This window comes from Schistocerca piceifrons, chromosome 7, assembly GCF_021461385.2.
Source record: "Schistocerca piceifrons isolate TAMUIC-IGC-003096 chromosome 7, iqSchPice1.1, whole genome shotgun sequence".
NCBI lineage: Eukaryota > Metazoa > Arthropoda > Insecta > Orthoptera > Acrididae > Schistocerca > Schistocerca piceifrons.
Window position 1 is genome coordinate 150,701,448 of NC_060144.1, and position 10,777 is coordinate 150,712,224.

The 10,777-nt window shown below is 39.6% G+C and overlaps 1 pseudogene; it reads left to right on the plus strand.

Moving 5' to 3' along the window:
* Positions 1 to 1,072: 1,072 nt before the first annotated feature.
* LOC124709498 lies at positions 1,073 to 1,190 on the plus strand (annotated as a pseudogene).
* Positions 1,191 to 10,777: the final 9,587 nt, after the last annotated feature.

Genomic DNA, 10,777 nt, shown 5'->3' on the forward strand with positions numbered 1-10,777 from the left:
GCATATTCGGAAATTCAACTCCTAAGGGCGTGAAATAGTTGATGTAAGCGGTTTTTTTTAATGCATTATTAAATAACTAGCACAGTATTTTTAAAGCTACAACTCTGAAAATTGGTGTTTGTATTCCTGGTTGGAAACAAAAAATACATGTTTCAGTGTCTTTTGAAATTCAACCGTTAAGGGGACGTAATAGGAACGAGAAGTTTGGTGAAAACATTTCGTTATGGAAGCGTTTTAAAGCTAAACCTATGAAAGTTTTTATTTGACTTCTCAGAAATAAAAAATAAGTGCTTCAGTGTTTTTGGAAATTCAGCCAGTGCGTTTAGTGAAGTAGATATTAAAAATTTTTATGAAAATATTATGTTATAAAAATTTTATTTGGCTTCTCGGTACGAAATGAAGGAAGAATGTGTTTCAGTGTTTTTGGACATTCAAACCGTAAGGGCAGGAAAATTTTTATGAAAATATTACGTTGTTCTAAATCATTCTTAAAGCTAAATCTACGAAAATGGTATTTAATTCCTCAGTTAGAAACAAAGAAACATGTGTTAACATTTTGAAAGTTAAATCTATGAAACCTGGTTTTTGGCTTCTCAGGCAGAAATCGAGAAATGTGTGTTAACATTTTTAAAGCTAAATCTATGAAAATTGGTGCTTGACTCCTTTGTTAGAAATAATGTAATATGTATTTTGGGTTGAAGTTTTCTATGGAAATATCACCGCAAGAACTAAAAAGGCGAGATTAATTAAAACCTCCGACCCCAAGTACCAGAATCGCTTTGTAGTCAAAAGTACAGTCGGAAAAGACAATGCGTCTATGCCTTAATTAGCATGAAATGTTTAGAAGGTATTGCAATTAGTAAACTACATCAAAAATGCTATTTATGACTCACCATGACAAATCAGCTTTGACATAACTGTGTACAAAAAGAAAGAATAATCTTTAAACGACAATGTTTCTGTAGGTCTAATACATATTAACAAAATTATTTTTGTTGTAATTACTAAGCAAACTATTCATTACTGACGACAAAATGGACAGCACGTTTAAATGCGATTCATGTACAGCACTGTCAACGGCCTTGCCGCAGTGGTAACACCGGTTCCCGTCAGATCACCGAAGTTAAGCGCTGACGGGCTGGGCTAGCCCTTGGATGAGTGAGCATCTGGTCTGCCGAGCGCTGTTGGCGAGCGGGGTGCACTCAGCCTTTGTGAGGCAAACTGAGGAGCTGCTTGATTGAGAAGTAGCGGCCCCGGTCTTGGAAACTGACTTACGCCGAGGAGAGCGGTGTGCTGACCACATGCCCCTCCATATCCGCATCCAGTGACGCCTATGAGTTGAGGATGACACAGCAGCCGGTCAGTACCGTTGGGCCTTCATGGCCTGTTCGGGAGGAGAGAGAGAGATGTACAGCACTATTCGTTTGAGATGAGACTGTTCGGTACCTGGTGTAAGACTGGCGCTAATATATTAAAAAACTAGAAACCCACCTCGATTGCGAAAAAAGCACCTAGTGTTAACCTAGGTTTCGCCGTAGATAACAACACCTTCTTCAGAACAATAAAACCCACAAGTGCCTAAGAAGACCTTTGTCAATGATTAAAAGAACACCATGTGTATACATTTATAAACGAAAAAAAAGGAAAACACAAACAGTACTTATGTACAAAGTCAAAACCACTCCACCTCACACCTGCCTATATTCGATGGGCCATGACCCGCCATAAACTGCAGCTGCAAATGGTCGCTCACGTACACGCCCAACCCGCTACCTATGCACATGCGCAAGACAAGGGTAGTTACTTGAATGCGCATGCGCATACGAATACGAGAAAGTTTATACATGGGTCGTGGCTAAATAGCCCATATATTCGCCACCGTGGATCAACACATATCAAAAAATAGAATGGATTGAATAAGTGACGAGCTAAATAGGTGTTGAAACCTAAAACTAACCGAACACGATTGCTTATGCTAGGAAAGAAACATATATGAAGCTACCTATGACAACAAGAGGAACTTTTAAAAACTATTCCTAAAGCCAATAGTTAGCCTGGGGGAGGGGGGGGGGGGCTGAGGGGACGTAATCTAAAGAGGTCGTGGTAATAAAGATATAGGGATAAAACGTGAGGTGTTCAACGGGCTAAAATCACTTTCATCGAAAAAAGAAAATGAGGAAAAAAAGAAAAAAGATGAACAGCTTGACCAACCGCGCTCGCCAATCAGTGCGCGCATGTGAAAATCTCCAGATCATCAGATTTACAAGTATGAAGAACAAATTAAAGCTGCGAAACCTTCAAAAAATTTTCTGTTTCTTAGTAGGAGTTGGTCGTTAAAGATATTGTCTTTATCATGTTGCAGATGCTTAAAGATCTGCATTTCTTCCAAAACATCCAATTTTAAGCCCTTAACCTCGGCATGAAGTAACTCGATATGAACTGGGGGGCTCGGCGCATGAGACGTTTGCATAAGGTTGTTGGTTGGTTGTTTTTGGGGAAGGAGACCAGACAGCGTGGTCATCGGTCTCATCGGATTAGGGAAGGATGGAGAAGGAAGTCGGCCGTGCCCTTTCAGAGGAACCATCCCCGCATTTGCCTGAAGTGATTGAGGGAAATCACGGAAAACCTAAATCAGGATGGCCGGACGTGGGATTGAACCGTCGTCCTCCCGAATGCGAGTCCAGTGTCTTTGCATAAGGTGTTCCGCATAAGTAGAGCCCTTAGTACCATCACCGCTTCTAGTAGGAATATGCCTGAGACCCAGAGCTCGTCCTGTTTGCCCGATGTAAAATTTTGGACAATCCCCGCATGTAATTTTGTATACTCCTGATTGGGAAAGTTTATCGCTCTCTTTGTGCAAGGAGTGGATTAAATTCCTATGTAAACTATTATTAGTAGAATAGGCGACTCTGAAATTATGGGCTCTGAGAAAACGCCCCAATTTGTAACTTATATTGCCTATGTAAGGGATAGATATCGTTGCCACTTGTTTGTCATCTAACGCATCCCCTAAGGTGGAAGACGCAATAATATTTTTATTTATTTTCTTGTTATACATCTGTCTTACCAACTGAGGCCTATAGCCATTATTTATAGCAATATTCTCAAGTGTGACCAGTTCAGTTTCTACCGCATCTGGTGCAAGAGGGATAACTGTAACTCTGTAAATATTAGAATGAAAAACGGCCATCTTATGGGCGTACGGATGGGCCGAGTCTGCAGGTATAATACAGGGTGATTCAAAAAGAATACCACAACTTTAAAATGTGTATTTAATGAAAGAAACATAATATAACCTTCTGTTATACATCATTACAAAGAGTATTTAAAAAGGTTTTTTTTTCACTCAAAAACAAGTTCAGAGATGTTCAATATGGCCCCCTCCAGACACACGAGCAATATCAACCCGATACTCCAACTCGTTCCACACTCTCTGTAGCATATCAGGCGTAACAGTTTGGATAGCTGCTGTTATTTCTCGTTTCAAATCATCAATGGTGGCTGGGAGAGGTGGCCGAAACACCATATCCTTAACATACCCCCATAAGAAAAAATCGCAGGGGGTAAGATCAGGGCTTCTTGGAGGCCAGTGATGAAGTGCTCTGTCACGGGCTGTAAACTGTAAACTGTTTATACCAACGTTTAATACACCACCTATCAGGAGGTTTAACACCATACTTCGTTCGAAATGCACGATGAACAACTGTCGTCGATTCACTTCTGCCGTACTCAGTAACACAAAAAGCTTTCTGTTGAGCGGTCGCCATCTTAGCATCAACTGACGCTGACGCCTAGTCAACAGCGCCTCAAGCGAACAAATGTACAACTAAATGAAACTTTATAGCTCCCTTAATTCGCCGACAGATAGTGCTTAGCTCTGCCTTTTGTCGTTGCAGAGTTTTAAATTCCTAAAGTTGTGGTATTCTTTTTGAATCACCCTGTATTATCGGAAAACGTATTTTTCCGAAAAATACCAAATTTAATGCGGTATAACTAGAGAACTATTCACCCGACTTGTTTCTGTCTTTTTTTAACTCACTATATGAAATTAAATTAAACCCATTCGAACACTTTAACTATGCAGAGACTGTCAACCACGTAAAGGGTCACTATCTCTGTTGTAGAGAACAGGTTCTTTGGTTCGCACGAGACAACGTTCATTATTTTGTTTGTTGTGTGAGTTACTAATTTTACTAACTAAAAACAAAAAAAAAAAAATCTGTGCAAACGATAAAACCTATACGAGCGAAGCAGTGCGTGCAAAGTTAGTACTACTGAATAAAGCCGAATAAGTCTGCTACATTCTTACAAAATCCACAAGCTAATAACACTGTTGAAAATCTCATGAGGAGAGGCCAAGTTAATATTGTTTCACATAATAATTCTGAATACTTTTGTGTCTGGTTTAGTCGTATAATGTCATTGTCTATGGACTTCATTAAGGGCTATAGGACAATTTAAAAAAGTTTCCTATGTTCTTACAAGATATAGGAATAGTCAAATCTAGAAAAACTGTCTCATAAACATATTTTTGGGAACAAGTACTTGATGAGATATGGGCCATTTCACTTGAGTAGAGGACGGTCAGTACAGAAGAAAGGAGGCGATGGCGTATCCTGAGAAATGGTGTTCCCCAAGGGACTGTTTTCGCCCCTCTGTTACATATCATCGACCCAACCGACACCTGTTCCTTTATTTACTCAGATGAATAGAGCCACCACTGCTCAGGATAAAACTTTCGAAAATCTGGACAAGAAACTAACGGCAGAGCACGAGAACTTACCTGTTTCTTACAATAACAATCAACCAACTCCTAAAAAATACATGTCTGTGCTGTCAACTTGCTCAGTAAAGAGGTAAACAGAGAACTTAATGTACGAGCAGCAGGGAATTGATATTATATCTTATATTGCGCAATCTCATAAATATGTGGGAGCCAAGCTTAATCGCACCCTCCTCCATAATCAACATTGTGCGAGTACAAAAATGAAAATATGTGTCCCGAAGGGCATAAATACGAAATCTGACAAACAGCAAACGGGGTGCTCAATCCACGGTCCTTCGTGCATCGGCTTTGTTATTCAGCCACGGAGCATGTGACCCTACCTAGCGAAAGTAGATGCAGCCCTGAACGAGACAGGATGTTATCATTACGCTGTCTTGGACCTACCTCTGTAAATCCAACTTGTCAGATTATGGACATAGCTTCCCAGAAGTAAGGAGACGGCTGCAAAGGTGGAAAAACAAAAGCAATAGAAAGACCCTAGCCTCCCTGTATTTGCACTTGTTCCTCAGCTGCTCATGCGGATTTCAAAAAGCTCGTTACAATCAACCAAAGCAACACCATTATCTCCCAATAAACACCGGACAGAATAATGGCGAATAATGTCTCCAATATAGGCATTGAGCAAACCGAAAGAGGAAATTTCTGGGGGTTACGAAGACCTTTATACAACTTTGAACGTCATGAATCACCTAAGGACGACTGCATCCTGTCAAAAGAAAATTTGAAAAAAATGTAGGGCACATTCGTACTGATGAACGCTATGAATGTGTCCAACCACAATATCCATCCCACTTGCTAATTTGTGGAAAGCTGGACGAACAGTGCGCCTTAGACTACTCGGTTACAGCAAATAACAAAGGCATTAAGGCTTTTTTTTCAGGCCTAATTTTGGAATCTGAACACCCGAAACCTTCATGGACACCATTTTCACTACCATAAGATATATTATAGTATTATTTAAAAAAATTTATGTGTTTACTCAGTTATCGTAACTAAGCTTGTTTTTATGCCGTAAATTAAAATTATATTTCATAATTTTATTGATCCAATTGTATGATGTCTTGAAGAAGCATAAGTAAATCAAAACGTGTCATTTTAAAACTTTTGTCCACTATGGAGTAACTGTCCACTATGCGGTATTCTCTGAAAATGTTTCTCTTTTCGGTGTTGTACTGTTATCGCAATAGTAATTCAGTGAAATCACAACAGCAAGGACAATGAAGTGGAATCATACCTCTATTACTCCGCCCAGGCAACAGCAGATATGGAATTCTGCTCTGATTTATCCAAGGGAGATAGTTGGAAGGCACATTTCATGAACGACAAACGATACAACTAATTGTGCGTTCCACCTGAAATATGTTTTCCGATTGTTCCAGTGAATGCAGTAAAGGCAAGGGATCAAGATAGACCTGGCACAGGTCGCACGCCGAATACGGAGTTCTTGTTGCGACGAGTAGAAGACGTATGAAGAACGAAAGCCACTGAACGCGTAAACCACGCTATCATATGCACAAATTTCCAAGAGCAGGCCGATGCAACTACAGCGTGTGGAAACGTTCAGGCCTCAAGACCACCTTAACTGATTGCATTTCTGTCCGTGAATTCAAAGATGGTAATCTGTAGATCAGCATCTCACAACTTGGATTTGATTTCATTTTCGCACGAAGCGAAATTCCCACAGATCTGGATAATAAATTACAACAATAGGATGTGGAGGCAGATGCAGATCCTCGAGTGACAAGGGAAACAAGGCGTCAAGTTCGCTTTAATATCCGGGCGGGGGCGGGAGGTGTGGATGATACACGCATAGGACCGTATACGTCACCAGAGAAACTAATAGATGCTATATGTCACCAATTTCGATACGATAAATTACCCGTACTATTGGGAAACTTTACCTTCGTAGAAGGGCAACGGATATGGTTTATGCGTGACAGGGCTCCACCCCATTTTCTTCACCTGGTACGAGTGCGACTGTACCTGTCACAATCCTTTAACGAAACATGCGTTGGTCGAAGTGGTCCCGTGGCGTGACCTCGCCGTGCACCTGTCCTTAACCAGATTTCTGAATGTTTCGGCGTTTTTAGAGACGTTGGTGTAATCAATACCCAATGAAAACCTGCACACGTTACTAGAGTGTGAATCCAATGCTGAGATCCGAGGCAGCCATAAGAGTTTGTGGATCTTGGAGGAGATCTGAAGTATGTGTAAGAAACAGTATTACAACATTAAGCACCTCATGAGGTGTTAACAGACAGATGGCTAACACTGGACAGAATGGCCCTTATCTCAGCAACTATTTGTTCCCAGACATACGTTTATATGAAATTTTGTCCAGTACTACCTCCTCTTATAATAGATAACAAAAAATGGTTCAAATGGTTCTGAGCACTATGGGACTTAACATCTGTGGTCATCAGTCCCCTAGAACTTAGAACTACTTAAACCTAACTAACCTAAGGACATCACACACATCCATGCCCGAGGCAGGATTCGAACCTGCGACCGTAGCGGTCACTCGGTTCCAGACTGAAGCGCCTAGAACCGCACTGCCACACCGGCCGGCTATAATAAATAACACTTTGTTTAAACACCCTGTGTAGAATGTTTTACATGCTATGTGAAAAATATGCTTTCCATGCAGTAAAAGATGATAACCTTACAGCGTTCTTTGTTTAAAATACCACATTTCAAACAGATGAATTTAAAGTGAGCTGTCGCCTTCAGTAATAAAGATACACACATCTTTGGTTAACGCTCTCCCATGTACAACGTATGCTGTTAGTACGTGCTTAACATTAATACATGGCCGCAATTAGATTACACATTCCATGAATGCACGGGCGGGAAATTGCGCCACATTTGGCATACCAACAGTGCAATTAAATGGACCTGTGTGCTTCTAATTAATTTTCCTTTGTTTTAATTTCGAGATACCATTACCGTATGAGGTAATTAGTTAGTGAACCTACTGAAGGAATACTGACATTTAGATCTTCTCTTATGTCTTGTCATTTTTACCATACAGTAATTTAATTTTACTTGAATTGATAACTATCACCAGATAGCAAGAAGGAGGTGTAGGAAAGAGTGCCATACCTAGAGAATAGAGTACCTAGGAACATACAATATTTTTGGTCAGATACTTTAGTCGGCTCGCTGATTTTAGAATCAAATGAAGCAATGCAAATCAGAGACAGTTTCCGCCATTTTCTACGGATTTTGTTGTTGCTAGACGTGAGGTTTTGTTTTGTACAGGATTTTTAGATACTTCAAGATCCACACGCTTCATTGCTGAATAATATATTAAATCTATTTGGAATAATTCTTCGGTCAAGGATGTTTCTGCCATTTTCTAAGGATTTTGTTGTTCCTAGACATGAGGTTTTGTTTTGTACAGCATTTGTAGATACTTCAGTATCTACACGTTTCATTGCTGAATAATATATTAAATCTATTTGGAATAATTCTTCGGTCAAGGATGTTTATGGTGAGCAAAATTCTATATCTTTTTAAAATCAGTTATTTGACATTTTGACAGGTAAGCTGAACTTCATCAGTCGATCGCCCTCTTGTGCCTGAAACAGAATGAGCCCTTTCACCATGGAATATGTGATATTTGGAAATTAATCGAACTTCACAAATGTCTCAATAATTATACCTGTACTTAAAATGTTACCTATACTTAGAAGGTTACGCACCAGTTTCTGCTTTTGATGCCTAATGGCATAGAAATTTTAAGCCATTGCTAACGGGATAACGTAGTTCCGAAACATGTTGTGGCAAATATAACACACATTTGACAACTGGTGCGCTGCATTCTGAGTGCTGATGTATGGTTGCCTTCTACGTCAAAGTGCACTTCATCGCTTCAGTTTTCTACCTCTGTTCTTTAGTTCTCAATTCTAGCCGCGATAGTATCAGTCTGAATGTCATTATGCTTTGGCATCTGATGCTGAATATTAAAATCCACTTTTCAGGCTATTTGTTTACTGCTGCATGAACCTTTCTTCTCCAATGCGTTGATCATCATGGTCTCTGTTTGTCCTATGAACAGATCGCTTCGTTGTACCCTAAATTTCTTGTCTTACCAGTTCAATTCAGTACCTCTTCATTTCGTTGTACCATAAATTTCTTTTCTCCTCAGTTCGATTCAGTAGCTCTTCATTAGTTTCCCAATATACCCATCACAACCTCAGCATTCGTCTGTAGAACACTGAAATGGTGCCTCAGAAGAATGCTGAAGATTAATGGGTAAATTGTAAAACTTCTTGTATCAAATGTTTATTGTCAACCTTTCATGTTCCTACGAGGCAGCACTCCGTACAAACACCCTCTGAAATGATTCTCTAACACTTAAATTTATATTGAAGGTTAACGAATTTCTCATTTTCAGGAATACTATTCTCGTTACAACATTCTCTCTGTTTCGGCCATCGTCAACAATTAGTTTGTGACCAAGTATCAGAATTCATGTATTCCTTTTAGAGCCTTATTTCCTAATCTAATGCCCTCAACATTACCTGATTCAGTTCTACTACATTCAACTAGCCTTGATTGACATTTGTCGGTATTTCTCATATAACCTCTTCCCAAGGCAGCCTCCATTCCATTCAACTGATCTTCAAAGTATTTTGCTGTCTCTACCAACATTTCAAAGTAATTGGCAAACCTCGAAGTTTCTTCTCTCTGGACATTAGTTCCCTTTCCAAACTTCTGTCTGGTTTACTTCACTGCTTGGTCTGTGTACCGTTGAATAACGTTGAGGATAAGTTACAATCATGTCTCATTCTCTTCTCAACTGCTACTTCCATTTCATGTCCTTCGACTCTTACAAATACAATCTGGTTTCTGCTCAAGTTTTAGATAACCTTTTTCTCCCTGTACTTTATGCTTGCTGTCTTCAGTATTTCAGAAAGTACATTCAACATTATCGAATACTTTATGTAAATCTACAAATGCTGTAAATATAGGTGTGTCTTCCTTCAGTCCATGTTCTAAGTTATAGGGTCAGACTTGCTTCACTGGTCCTAAATTTCCCAGAAATCCAAATTACTTTTCTATCAGGTCGGTTTCCCCAGCAATTCCTCTGCAAGTAATTCGTTTAAGTATTTTACAACCAAGAATTAGTAAGCTGATTATATTCTAATATTCGCACCTGTCAGCATACGACTTTCTTGTAATTGCGCAGTGTCGCAGCGGACAAATTAGAAAAAATTCTCCTTTCCAATCCTGGTATACCCAGTCCGATTGACAACGAACAATCGATGGTACACCGCTCTGCATGTGATGGAAATTGTCGGAAGCTCAGTTACAAATTGTTAAAAGGTCCACTTTTGTACTATCCTGGCCAAAAGTGAACTGTGGTTGTTTCGTTTACAACGAAGAATTCACCAAAGACGTAACTAATTGCTGGTTTCCGAAGGAAGAGTGCCGCTGACAAACACAGTACCAATCCGAAACTTGACACAATACTAATTTCGGGCTAGGTGACCAATGTTAGATATCGTAGTTGAAAAAGTTTTAGGATAACGCATCTGACTTTAATTAACAAGAAGAATTCCACAGTTCCTACGATAACCAACACCTATGAGACTAGTTTGACAGGCATTAAATAAATACAACAACGTTGAAACCTGAGTATCCTCTCCTCACGAGCATGCAACATTTCGTAGTCCAGGAAATAACAAGTCACGACGACACATAGACACCACATATCAACGTCATTCTCCGACTATTATGATGGAACACATGTTGATAGAGATCGACTGATATGAAATTGACCAACAGCTCTATGCACTTTCGAGAAAAATCATCCGTCACCACTGTCACAACGACGTAACGTATAATCAATATGAGCAACAGCATTAATCAATATTCTATTATCTAACACTGCTTAGCTTTAGTATGCCCCACTTCCACTAACAAACTTTTGCTACTGGTGATAGCAAAATTTAGCTTTCATTGTGGCTAATTCCACATATACAG